The sequence below is a fragment of the Protopterus annectens genome, chromosome 4.part0, assembly GCF_019279795.1.
Source record: "Protopterus annectens isolate FY-2018-M chromosome 4.part0, PAN1.0, whole genome shotgun sequence".
NCBI classification, from domain to species: domain Eukaryota; kingdom Metazoa; phylum Chordata; order Ceratodontiformes; family Protopteridae; genus Protopterus; species Protopterus annectens.
In genome coordinates, this window is record NC_056733.1 from 1,014,022,459 (window position 1) to 1,014,037,675 (window position 15,217).

Sequence of the window (15,217 nt, forward strand, 5' to 3'; positions counted from 1 at the left end):
TCAGGCTTATGGGGCGATAGTTACCAGGGTCAGTTGTGACCCCTCCTTTGTGGAGTGGAATAACCATTGCTGTGCACCATTCTATGGGAATGTAGCCTGTGGAGAGGCTGAGGTTGAACAGCGTGTTTAGGTGGGGGGTTAGTTTGTTCTGTAGTCCGTGCAAGACGCAGCCTGAGACACCATCTTGTCCCATTGATGCTGTGTTTTTGGCTTTTGAAAAGGCTGTTTTCACCTGTGCGTCTTTGATTTTTTGGACACTACACTTTTACGGTATTGTTGTGGGCCCTTTTGGAGGTGAGGGGGGGGGTGAATTTTGCACTGAATCTATCTGCCAGGATGTTGGCAATATCAGTAGGCTCAGTATATTTTGTGCTATTTTGCACTAGTTCAGTGCATATCTGTGAATTGCCACTTAGATTCTTAACACAGCTAAAGAAGGCTTTGTGGTTATCTTTTGAATCCTTGGCTATTTTTCTTTCAAAGTTAGCCTTGGATGATTTCATGAGGGACCTCAGTTTCTTACTGATACTGATCAGGGATGTCTTTCCTTCTTGGGATTTGCTTTTTTTCTGAACTAGTTTACTCCTTCTATTGTATAGCCTGTTTATGGCAGAGGTCCACCAAACTGGTTTCCTTCTCTTACAGGAGTGAGTCTTGGTTTTTCTAGGGATGGCACAATCCATGCATCCTTATAGGTGCTCAAAGAGTGCATTTGTAAAGGTTTCTGCATCTTGGGCAGCCTTATCCTTTAGCGTGGGGGCTGTGAAACTTACCACCTCCGTCTTAAGTAAGGTGAAGTTTGCTTTAAAAAAGTTTTTTACTGTGGTTTCCTTAGTTGGGGGTGGTGGTGGCATGTGGACACCCAGAGTGATTAGTTTATGGTCTGATCTAACCAGTGATGGGTTGACCTCTGATGTGGAACACCTGTCGCCATGTTGGTGATGACCAGGTCGAATATGTTTTCACCTCTGGTAGGGGTGTTTACCAGCTGATCCAGGGCATTTGAGTTGATAACTACCAGGAAGTGCTGGGCCTGGGAGTTTGTACTCGAGTAGTTTTCCCAGTGAATGGTAGTGTAATTGAAATCGCCCAATATCAGGGTGTTCGATAGGACCTTCATGTTTTCCAGTGTCTCCAAAAAGGTGGAGTGGTGGTCCTATGTCATAGAGGGTGATCTGTAGCAGGCCACAATTTGCACTGCAGATTTGCTCAATGGTAGTTGCACATGGATGATCTCAGAGGTATCATGCTGCACCACTAACCTGGAAGTGTAGGTATCCTTGATGAATATGGATATACCCCCTCCTTTTATGTTCGGTCCGTGTTCTGTGGCCAAAACGTGTGGTATAAGTTGTAGCCCGGTAGTGCTGGGGTGCTCTCTGGAGCCTTGAACCAGGTTTCAGTTACTGCACAGATGTCAATATTCTCCATACTGAGGAGTGCTTTGAGCACGTGCATTTTGAGATTTAATCTCCTGGCACTGAGTAGCGTAAACCTCAGTTTTTTGTTAATTGTGATGCTTACGGAGGTGGGTTTGAGTTTTGAGCCTTGCCTAAAAAAGGCACTATGGGGGCAGCAAGAGCCTTGGCCAGTATTCGAAAGCCTAGGGGTGACAGGTGCAAGCCGTCTCCTGTGAAGCAACGCAGCTTGCGAGCATGTCTTCCCAGGCTGACAGACACCCAATCCCCTTTGAATGACACCAGAAGCTTAGCCAATTGTTGAAATTGATCATTTTTTTCTTTATACTGAAGTATCATTTTTGGTGCGGGCAGGATGCTAATCAGGGTCAGGGTCATACCAGCCTGGGCTACATGATCAGAGAGCTCTTACACGTCTCTTTTCATGTAGTCCAGGAAGGTATGTCTTTGGTCATTCACACCAACATGAACAATGACAAAGTCATATTTGTACTTGTTCTGGAGTGACCTGAGTGTTTGTGTTATGTGGTGGATTCTGGCTCCCGACAGGCAGCTAACAGTAACCTTCTGCTTGTCCAGCTTAGTGAGTGGGACATCAGTGTGCCTGACTATAGAGTCACCTATTACTAGTGTGACTGTGCGGCACACTGATTTTGTGTTTTATGTGTTGTCTGGTTTGTGACGGGAGGTGCAGGTTGTCTGGGTGTCTGTTTTGGAGGTCTCTGATGCTTTTGCAGGTTTTTATTTAGAACCTCCCAGTATGATTTTGTGTATTTGTGTGTATTTTTTGCTAGTGCTGTTTTAGTAGGTCTGTGTGCGGCTGGAGGTGTGGTGCAAGTGTTAACCTTCTCCTCTTGACTGTGTTCCAGTCTTGGGTGGAGACAGCTTAGCTTCCAGTTTGGCTGTATAATTTTATCTCTCGCATATGTTAGTGTTTTGTGGTAGGAGGAGAGGGCTGTCTGTGTACATGAGGCAGTTGTAACCAGATTCACCAGCTGGACTGGAGAGTACACCTGAAGTTTAGTAGATTCCCTTTCTTTTGTACTGCTCCTCTTTTCTTGTATGCATTTGTTCGATGCTTTTGTATTCTTTCTTTAATATAGATTCTTAAGTAGTTACTTGGTATTAAGTCCAGTAGACCATTAGGAAGTCTAGCCTAATTTTTCAATTGCCCCAGAGCATTGTCTGGTTAAGTAACTTGTTCAGAGTCAGGCAGTAGACAAACAGATGCAATGGGAATCAAACCTTTGATCACAGGAAGCAGCTTGGTAATAGTTTATCACCTTAATGCTTTGCACTAACTACCAGTGTCTTCAGCACTGCCAGGCATTGAGTGCAAGGATACTTTAGGAGCTCACTCAGATGCACTCTTTTAAATTTTGTATGCTCATTTCTATTTCTAATGTTCAAAGTATTAGCCCATTGATCTATACTTCACCTGAGGCAACCATTTTGTAATTCTTCCCATATTCTTCATCATCCCTATTCCTGTCATCCTCATCTTCTAGCATTATAATCCCACCATAAAACATTAGCATTTATTTTATTATCAGAAACTGCACAAACAGCTCAGATAATGCAAACCGAGCACCGTGCAGTATCTTAGCATATTTTTTTTGTTTACACTTATAAAATAGATCAGTTTAGTATTAGATCAGCAATAACCATGTATGTGATATTTTGTCAAAATATTAATTGGCATTTCTGTTAGATATATTTTAAATTTAACTGTATCTTGAATGCATAAGTATTGTATTGTACCATATTGTAGCTATAGTTCTCTAGCTGAGCTTTTCTTCCTTTGCGTAACTAAATAAATACCTTTACTTAGTTCATTAAATAATTCCAGTCTCCTGCTGTCAGCTTCATATCCTTTCATTAAGCAGTCTGTTCCTAACTCTTCTGTGTTGGGTTGTGTGATTGGCATGTGCCTTCTTGGTACTGTCACAGCACAGAATGTGATGAGCCAACTCACACCATGTCGCCAGCAGCAAAAATAAAGAGAAATCCACTGTGATTTCTTTACTTTCCTGCTTTCCAGTCATGGTTTATTACATCAGAGTTATTCCTGCCAAACCACATTTAGCACACATTCACCAGATAAAATACTCAGACATTCTCTGTTGTTTGCATAAATACTTTATATTACTTATACAAGGTTATAGTAGTTACAGTTGTTGCAGTTGTTCCTGTCACTTGCAGGGCTTAGCTCACCCTTGTAATGATGAAGCCTCTGTAAGAATATAATTTGCTGCACTTTTTATACGTAGTTTAATGCTGCATTAGTGCTATCTGGTTATAGCATTAAAGGACGGTCTCCTGGTCCCATTTGCCATGCATTTTTTTTCTGACATTTGCCCATTTCGTTATATGAAGCAACATTTGCAAGTTATGTTTATTAGCACTCTGTGACGTCTGCTTCTTCCAGAGTTACGTTATATGCAGATGATGTCTTCTTCGTAAGGTAGATGTTCAGCAATATAATGGGGCTTCTGCAAATTCAGTATAAACTTAAGAAGATCACAAAACCATATTTAGTAACTTTGTCGTACACAGCAGGCACTGTAATCTTCATATTTCCCTTTAATGTTATTGCTTGTTTAGAGTATGACAAATTGTATGCGTTTTTAAATGTATCTGTGTTTCATTTATATATAAAAAAACTAGTTAATTTTTCCTCAGGTAGACAGCCAATGTTTGAGATGTGATGGGGAAAAAAGAGGTACTTGGGAACATATTTTCTGGGGAGTGTGGTGGGTTGACAGACTTTAAGGATTCCCTGCAGGTTGTACTGTTGAAGATGCTGGGTGGGTGAATTAGTGTGATGAGGGAGATGATTTTTTCTGAGTTATGGGATCTACTGTCAGTAGACTGACTTACCCAAACACCAAAGCCCAGATACCTGAGACAAAAGCATAGAACAGACCAGGATACCAAACGGAAAAACATCGGAAGTTTAACACGGGAAAAGAGTTGGTTGGCCAACATGGTGACCTTTGCACTTTTCCACACTGTAGTGTAATCTCGGAGTTGGTATATTTAAGTAAGGGAGGTGTGGGCATAGCCCCCCATTTAGATTGGTTGAATTTAGTGTGGTTTATTTTCGTGGTGGTGTTGGACAATTACCCAGTATGACTTTCCAATGTTTTATACATTCATTATCCTGGTCTGTTCAGTGCTTTCTTCTCGGGTATCTGGGCTTTGGTGTTCAAGTAAGTCAATCTACTGAAGCAGATCCATATATAATACAGAACTGGAATTGCCTAGCCATTGGTAAGGCCTTGCTGTGTCTAATTATGGTGGGTGAAAAAAAGCAATTACTAGAAAATGAAAATCAAAATTTAAACTAACTAAATTAGAAGTAGTATATATAGTAACAGCGATAAAACAAGTGGAGCTGAGATCTTTAGAAAAGGGTAGGTGTAAACTACATAGGAAAAAATGGGAATTGTGGGAACAATACACACAGGGAAGAAATTGGGTTTAAAAGAAGGCAAGACTTAAATGAGCTATGTAATGTTTGAAAATGACTGGGTAGATTATAAGTGATGTATAATGTTTGCAATTTTTAATTTCTCCAAGTATTTTGGGTTTCTAATACCATGGCGGGAATGGACCCCATTCCTAAGTTAAAGTACGATTAAAGTTCATGAAATTAGTATTGTTTCACTCTTTGATATCAGCCAAAAGTGCTCTTAGCAGCACCTGCAATGTGCCCAGTAATGACTCCTTCTGCAATTTGTATGGAGTGACATGGATTGGTAGCATATCTAAATACAATTGTAAATTATTTTTTATAAGACCCGTTGCTCCTATTACTGCTGGAACTGTCTTGGTATCTTTCTTCCACATTGCTCTCATTTCCACCTGCAGATCCTGGTATTTTATGACTTTGTGTCTCTCTGTACACAAGACACTGTAGTCACTAGGTGTGGTGATTTCAATGATCAATGTTACTTTTGTCTTCTTTTCATGGACCACTATATCAGGTTTTCTAGCATCTGTCTTTTGAACTGTTGGTATTGGGTGATTCCATGTGATATAAATACTTCCACTTAATGAAGCAGTATCATTCTTCAATTCTACATTTCTTTCCATTTTGAATAAACATGCTCCTGAGCGTACCATTAGAATGAAGTCAAAAACAGCCCCATGGCTCTCAAATGAAACTAAGAAACTTATCCTCTCTATAAACAAGGTTTGGGCCAAAGGGAGGTGCCATAGAATCAACTCAGATTTCCTTCTGTTCCGTCAACTTAGAAACCTGACCAAAAAAGCAATAATAAACAACAAAAGAAAGTTTTACTGTGAGCTACAAGAAACCCATTTTAATAAACCAAAACAGTTTTGGTCTTCACTCAATAGACTCCTATCTCCAGGCACAGCCAAAACTCCCTCCCCACTTAATGCTGATCCTGACACCCCTGACCAAACTGCCAATGCTTTTAACTCCTTCTTTACTGAAACCATTCAATCTCTTGCAAGTCAACTGAACACTAATAACTTCTACCCTCCAAACAATCTAGCAAACTCTTCTTACATCTTCTCTCTACAACCTGTCTCTACTTCTTTCATCTACAGACTCATCCTCAAACTGAAACCCTCTACCCCCTCTGGTGACAAGTTTCTCTCCCTTTTTCTGCAAAAGGCAGCCAAAGAAATTGCCTACCCAATAACTATACTCATAAATAGGACCATCCAAGAAGGAACTATCCCTGACATCTGGAATGTCTCTCGTAGTATCCCACTACATAAAGGTGGCAACTCTATCGACTATTCTAACTTTAGACCAATTGCACTTCTCTCACCCTTAGCAAAGATTATGGAGAAATGTATTCATCAACAACTTGTATAATATCTCTCCCTACACAATATTATTGCTAACTGTCAACATGGCTTTAGACCCCACCATAGCACCACCACTGCCCTCCTTTCCTTTGTTGATACTATCAACAGCAATCGCAATAATAACCTTTTCTCTTCCGCACTATTCATTGACCTTTCAAAAGCTTTAGACATGGTTAACCACTCTTCTTTAATTAACATTGTGGATTCCCTCTCATTTGATAAACTTACCATAAAATGGTTTAGTTCATATCTTAGCAACATACAACAAGCCATTCTTTGGGACAACCACATCTCCTCCTTATTGCCCATTTCTATTGGAGTCCCTCAGGGCTCTATTCTTGGCCCACTTCTCTTTTCCCTCTTCATTAACGATCTCCACTCAGTTATTCCTCAAGCCACCAGCATTCAATACGCTAACGACTCCACAATTATTTCTTCAGCAACCTCCTCTTCTGACCTAATTACACTAACCCAAAATATCTTCAACACAGTAGAAACATGGTTTACTAGACGATACCTCCTCCTGAATGCTAAAAAACCAAAACTTCTCCTCTTCACCCCCACCACTCGTACCTCCCTATTACATTTCACCATCCTGTCTAACAACAATACTGTCATCTCTCAAGACTCTACAACTAAACTGCTAGGCATAACCATTGATAACAATCTCTCTTTCGATCAACACATCAACAACACCATCAAATCTGTAAACAGAAAGATGGGATCCTTATACCGGATCAAACCATTTCTCACCCCTTCTGCTAGAGCTACTATTGCCCACTCCCATCTTATATCCACTCTCTTTTATGCCTCTCCTATCTTCACTAACCTCAAGAAATCTAACCTAAACAAACTAGCAACTTGTTATAATAACATTGCCCGCTTCGCCACTGGCAACCCCTTCAGAACCCATCACTGCCTTAATTTGAAACATCTAGGCTGGCTAGAACTACAAAACTTTCTTACACTCACACAACTTATTATTGCCCACAAAATTTTGTACCAACCTGATAACACCCCTATTCTATCACAGCTTTTACCCCCTTATAACAATCTTACCTCCCTTCGCTCCTCTTCTAAACTCTTGACCAAACCCATAAAAGCTCACAACCTAGCTGGTGACTCTTTATTCACTAATACCGTAGGCCGAGTATGGAATTTACTACCTAGGGATATAACTCAAATCACATCCCTACCCCTCTTCAAACAACAAATCAAACCGTACTTCCAAAATCACTGGCTTTGCTCATGTAGTACACCTGACTAACTTCTCTCCCCCCTCTTCTGACCTTTAACCCTACCTTGTGCCTAATACCTACCTTTTCCTCTTCCATTCCCTTGAAGTCAATCTATGCTCTGACCCATTTCTCTAATCCTCTCCCATATCTTCTTGTTTGTCATTCTTTTTCTCTAATTTCTTGACCTCTGTCTCTTCCCTCTCTTCTTACATTACTTTTTTTCCTCCTTCTTCTCCACCCACTTGCATTTTTTTCTTATTGTAGTAGGAGCCTTATGGCATAGCCTGTTTGAAATTAGTAAAAAGCCTGGAAACTGTTCTATCTCTAGTCAGGACTTCTATTATGATGTGCCTTAATTTTTGTTAATTTTAATTTTATCGCCAAGTTTTTATTACCAATTTAATTTGTTTTATTACTCATGCTGTCTTACTTTTATTCTATGTGCTTATCATTAATATATCTCATTGTTATGTTCTATGTGGAGCTTTTCTCCCCGGGCCTCTACTGAAAATGGAAATATATCCAGCTAGACTAGCCCGGTCAACAAATGTAAAATAAAATAAAATAAATAAAAATAAATTGCAACTGGGAGTGTGCCAGTATGGCAATGTAAAATACTTGCAACTAGGATTGTGCCGGTGTGGTTCATTTTCATTTACAAAATGTATGATTGCTTATATCATAAGTGATGGTTTAGTAAAGATGTTTCTTGTTTTAAAAAAGGAGCAGGAAATTAAAAAATTATGAAATGTTGATTAGGTGATATGATATAGAGCAATATATGTAAAGTATAATGCTAGTTAATACAGTTTGATTATTTTTGTATAAATGCAAATTTGCCTATGTCACAAGTGATAATTCAAAAAAGAAAAACTAGTGACAAAGCTTCCTTCTGCTATTGCTTGATCTTATTGCCATGTGATAACACAATCTATTTTTATTTTATTTATTTGTTACCAAGTAAGGCCACTGAACGCATGCCCTTTTTCTTTGTGGCCTAGGAACTCTGTTTAAATAATTTGCTATATAGCTTTCAACCTCTTAGTGCAACAACTCTGGACAAATTCTAAAATAATTGGTGACAAAGGCTCAAAAATAAGGACAGATTTTAAATATCACTTGTATTAACTTAAAAAGTTGCCAAAATGACAGGATTTGTGCTAGCATGCATTTTCTGAAGGATAGGAAGTTTGAAACTCAAATCTATGTCATTATTTAGTGACTTCAATTCTCAGTCATTTTCCAGAAAACCAGAAATATTATGATGACCAGATCAAAAATATGAGACAAAAATCTGGGCAGTCTGCAAAAATCTAGACAGTTGAGAGGTATGATCTGCACTGAGTGACACAGGAGGCGAACAGAGACTAAGGGGAACCCAATCAATGCCTGGAGTACATTAAGTAGCTAGTTAACAACCTATGGCTTTAATCCAGTCTGCCAACTGCTCTCCACACAGATGTACCACCTCTGCCTTCACTTTTACTTGGGCCTCATGGTCTTGTATCACTAGCTGTGTGACAAGATTCAGATCTGGCAGGATTTCATATCCTGGCTCTCTGTAACAGGAGCTGACCTCCATTTCCTAATTTCCATGTTAAAGAGAGTTAGTACTATCACTTGAGATAGATATATTAGTTATGCGTTACAAAAGTAACATCTACAGCAGACACAGCATCATACATGTTCTGATACACTTTTTGTCTTAATGCTATAATCCACAGAATGTGTTCCTGCCGTCCGGATACAGTCGTTTAGTTGTCTGACTGATTCCTCCATTCAAGAGAACCTAATTCAGGATGACAGCAGCCATCTTCTGTTTATATTTTAGCTTTGCTTACTAACACATAGGTCGAGTGGAACAATATAAATGTATTTAACAATGGGCTAGTTTCAATAAACCTAAGAATGCAACAGATAACACAAGCAAAATTAGACATACTATTGAACAAAACATCACAGTTTTAATCATCTAATGTATTAGTAATGACTGGTTAACACAGTCTAACCCAGACATAAAATCAGGAGCGCATGCAATAAACTGACACCTTCATGCCTGGTTAACATAATCAAACCCAGACATAATATCTGGAGCACGTGCAATAAAACGAAATGTTCATGCCTGGCTAACACACTCTAAACCACGCATAATATCAGGAGCATGTGCAATAAACTGACACTGTGTCATGTCTGGTTAACACACTTTAACCCAGACATAATATCAGGAGCATGTGCAATAAACTGACACTTTCATGCCTGGTTAACACAAACTAACCCAGACATAATATCAGGAGCACATGCAATAAACTAACACTCTGTCATGCCTGGTTAACACACTTTAGCAAAGAGATAATATCAGGAGCACGTGCAATAAATTGACAATTTAATGCCTGGTTAATACACTCTTCCCAGGCATAATATCAGGAGCACGTGCAATAAACTGACATGTTCATGCCTGGTTAATGCACACTAACCCAGACAGAATATCAAGAGCATGTACAATAATCTGACACTGTCTTGCCTGGTTAACAAATTCTAACACACACAAAATATCAGGAGCACGTGCAATAAACTGACACGTTCATGCCTGATTAACACACTCTAACCCAAACATAATATCAGGAGCACGTGTAATAATCTGACTCTCATGCCTGGTTAACGCACTCTAACCCAGACATAATACCAGGAGCAACTGCAATAAACTGACACTCTGTCATGCCTGGTTAACACACTCAAACCCAGACATAATATCAGGAGCATGTGCAATAAACTGATTCTGTCATGCCTGGTTAACACACTCTAACCCAGACATAATATCAGGAGGACGTACAATAAACTGACACTGTCATGCCTGGTTAACACACTCAAAGCCAGACATAATATCAGGAGCATGTGCAATAAACTGACACTGTCATGCCTGGTTAACACAATCTAACCCAGAACATAATATCATGAGCATGTGCAATAAACTGACACTTTCATGCCAGGTTAAAACACTCTAACCCAGACATAATATCAGGAGAACGTCTAACAAAATGACTGTCATGCCTGGTTAACACACTCTAACCAGACATAATATCAGGAGTATGTGCAATAAACTGACACGTTCATTTCTGGTTAATACACACTAACTCAGACATAATATGAGCATGGGCAATAAACTGACACTATCATGCCTGGTAAACACTCTTTAACCCAGAAATAATATCAGAAGCATGTGCAATAAAATGACACTGTCATGCCTGGTTAACACACTCTAACCCAGACATAATATCAGTCGCAAGGGCAATAAACTGACACTCTGTCATGTCTGGTTAAAACAATGTAACCCAGACATATCAGGAGCATGTGCAATAAACTGACACTGTAATGCCTGGTTAATGCACACTAACCCAGACATAATATTAGGAGCATGTGCAATAAACTGACACTGTCATGCCAGGATAACACACTCTAAACCAGACATAATATCAGCAGCACGTGCAATAAACTGACACTCTGTCATGTCTGGTTAAAACAATCTAACCCAGACATATCAGGAGCACATGCAATAAACTGACACATTCATGACTGGTTAACACACTCTAACCCAGACATAATATCAGGAGTACGTGCAATAAAGTATCTCTCATGCTTGGTTAATGCACTCAAACCCAGACGTAAAATCAGGGGCATGTACAATAAATTCACTCTCTGTGATGCCTGGTTAACACACTCTAACACAGACATAATATCAAGAGCATGTGCAATAAACTGACACTGTAATGCCTGGATAACACACACTTACCCAGACATAATATCAGGAGCACATGCAATAAACTGACACTCTGTCATGCCTGGTTAAAGCAATCTAACCCATACATATCAGGAGCATGTGCAATAAACTGATACATTCATGCCTGGTTAACACACTCTAACCCAGACATAATATCATGAGCATGTGCAATGAACTGACACTCATGCCTATTTAACACACACTAACCCAGACATAATGTCAAGAGCACGGGCAATAAACTGACACTCTGTCATGTCTTGTTTACACACTCTAACCCAGACATAATATCAGGAGCACATGCAATAAACTGACTCTCATGCCTGGTTAACACACTTTAACCAAGACATAATATCAGTCGCATGTGCAATAAACTGACTCTGTCATGCCTGGTTAACACACTCAAGCCCACACATAATATCAGGAGCATCTGCAATAAACTGAATCTGTCAAGCCTGGTTAACGCACTCTAACCCAGACATAATATCAGGAGGACGTACAATAAACTGACACTGTCATGCCTGGTTAACACATTCTAACCCACACATAATATCAGGAGCATGTGCAATAAACTGACACTATCATGCCCGGTTAATGCACACTAACCCAGCCATTAAATTAGGAGCATGTGCAATAAACTGACACTATCATGCCTGGTTAACACAATCTAACCCAGAACATAATATCAGGAGCAGGTGCAACAAACTGAAACTTTCATGCCAGGTTAAAACACTCTAACCCAGACAAAATATCAGGAGCACTTGAAATAAACTGACTATGACATGCCTTGTTAACACTATCTAACCTAGTCATAATATCAGGAGTATGTGCAAAAAACTGACTATGTCATACCTGGTTAACACACACTAACCAAGACATAATATCAGGAGCACGTGCAATAATCTGACACTGTCATGCCTGGTTAATACACTCTAACCCAGACATAATATCAGGAGCATGTGCAACAAACTGACACTGTCATACATGGTTAACCCACTCTAACCCAAACATAATATCAGGAGCATGTGCTTTAAACTGACACCTTCATGCCTAGTTAACAGACTGTAACCTAGACATAATATCAGGAGCACATGCAATAAACTGACACATTCATGCCTGGTTAACACACTCTAACACAGACATATCAGTTTAATGCTCATGCCTGGATAACACACTCTTACCCATAGATAATATCAGGAACACTTGCAAAAACTGACACTGTCATGCCTGTTTAACACACACTAACCCAGACATAATATCAGGAGCACATGCAATAAACTGAAACTGTCATGCCTGGTTAACACACACTTAACCCAGACATAATATCAGGAGCACGTGCAATAATCTGACACTGTCATGCCTGGTTAACCCACTCTAACCCAGACATAATATCAGGAGCATGTGCAACAAACTGACACTGTCATACCTGGTTAACCCACTCTAACCCAAACATAATATCAGGAGCATGTGCTTTAAACTGACACCTTCATGCCTAGTTAACAGACTGTAACCTAGACATAATATCAGGAGCACATGCAATAAACTGACACATTCATGCCTGGTTAACACACTCTAACACAGACATATCAGTTTAATGCTCATGCCTGCTTAACACACTCTAACCCATACATAATATCAGGAGCATGTGCTAAAAACTGACACTGTCATGCCTGGTTAACACACTCTAACCCAGATATAATATCAGGAGCATGTGCAATAAACTGAAACTGTCATGCCTGGTTAACACACACTTAACCCAGACATAATATCAGGAGCACGTGCAATGAACTGACACAAATGCCTATTTAACACATGCTCACCGAGACATAATATCAGTTGTAAGTGCGAAAAACTGACTCTTCATCATACCTGGTTAACACACTCTCACCGAGACATAATATCAGGAGCCAGTGCAATAAACTGACACTGTCATGCATGGTTAACACACTCTAACCCAGACATATCAGGAGCATCTGCAATAAACTGACACATTCATGCCTGATTAACACACTCTAACCCAGACATAATATAAGTCACATGTACAATAAACTGACTCTCTGTCATGCCTGGTTAACTCAATTTAACCCAGACATAATATCAGGGGCAAGTGCAATAAACTGACACTCATGTTTATTTAACACACACTAACCCAGACATAATATCAAGAGCACGTGCAATAAACTGACACTCTGTCATGCCTTGTTAACACACTCTAACCCGGACATAATATCAGGAGAACGTCTAATAAACTGACTCTGTCATGCCTGGTTAACACACTCTAACTGAGACATAAGATCAGGAGCACATGCAATGAACAAACTGTCATACCTGGTTAACACACTCTAACCCAGACATAATATCAGTCACATGTGCAATAAACTGACTCTGTCATGCTTTGTTAACACACTCAAACCCAAACATAATATCAGGAGCACGTGCAATAAAGTGACTCTCATGCCTGGTTAACGCACTGAAACCCAGACGTAAAATCAGGAGCATGTGCAATAAAGTCAATCTCTGTGATGCCTGGTTAACACATACTAACCCAGACAAAATATCAGCAGCATGTGCAATAAACTGACATGTTCATGCCTGGTTAACTCACTCTAACCCAGGCATAATATCAGTTGCATGTGCAAAAACCTGACACTGTCATGCCTGGTTAACACAATCAAACTCAAACATAATATCAAGAGCACGTGCAATAAACTGACAATGTCATGCCTGGTTAGCACACTCTAAACCAACAGTAACATCAGGAGCACGTGCAATAAACTGACTCTGTCATGCCTGGTTAACACACACTAACCCAGACATAATATCAGGAGCACGTGCAATAAACTGACCATGTCTTGCCTGGTTAACACAATCTAACCCAGACATAATATCAGGAGCACTTGCAATAAACTGACACTCTGTCATGCCTGATTAAATAAATCTAACCCAGACATAATATCAGAAGCACAAGCTATAAACTGACACTGTCATACCTGGTTAACACACTCTAACCCAGACATAATATCAGGAGCATGTGCAAAAAAACAGACGCTGTCATGCCTGATTAACACAATCTAACCCAAATATAATATGATAAGCATATGCAATAAAGTGACTCTCTGTCATGCCTGGTTAATACACTCTAACCCAGACATAATATCACAAGCATGTGTAATAAACTGACTCACTTGCCTGGTTAACACACTCTAACCCAGACATAATATCAGGAGCATGTGCAACAAACTGACACTGTCATGCCTGGTTAACCTATTCTAACCCAGACATAATATCAGGAGCATGTGCAACAAACTGACCCTCTCATGCCTGGTTAACCCACTCTAACCCAGACATAATATTAGGAGCATATGCAATAAACTGACACTGTCATGCCTGGTTAACACACTCTAACCCAGACATAATATCAGGAGCATATGCAATAAACTGACACTGTCATGCCTGGTTAACGCACTCTAACCCAGACATAATGTCAGGAGCATGTGCTTTAAACTGACACTTTCATGCCTCATTAACACACTCAAACCCAGACATAATATCAGTTGCATGTGCAATAAACTGATGCTCATGCCTGGTTAACACACTCTAACCCATACTTAATATCAGGAACATGTGCAATAAACTGACACTATCATGCCTGGTAAACACAATCTAACCCAGACATATGAGGAACATGTGCAATAAACTGACACAATCATGCCTGGTTAATACACTGTATCCCAGACATAATATCAGTCGCATGTGCAATAAACTGACTCTCTATCATGCCTGGTTAACATAATCTAACCCAGACGTAATATTAGGGGCAAGTGCAATAAACTGACACTCATGCCTATGTAACACACACTAACCCAGACATAATATCAGGAGCATGTGCAATAAACTGACACTGTCATGCCTTCTTAACGCACACTAACCCAGACATAATA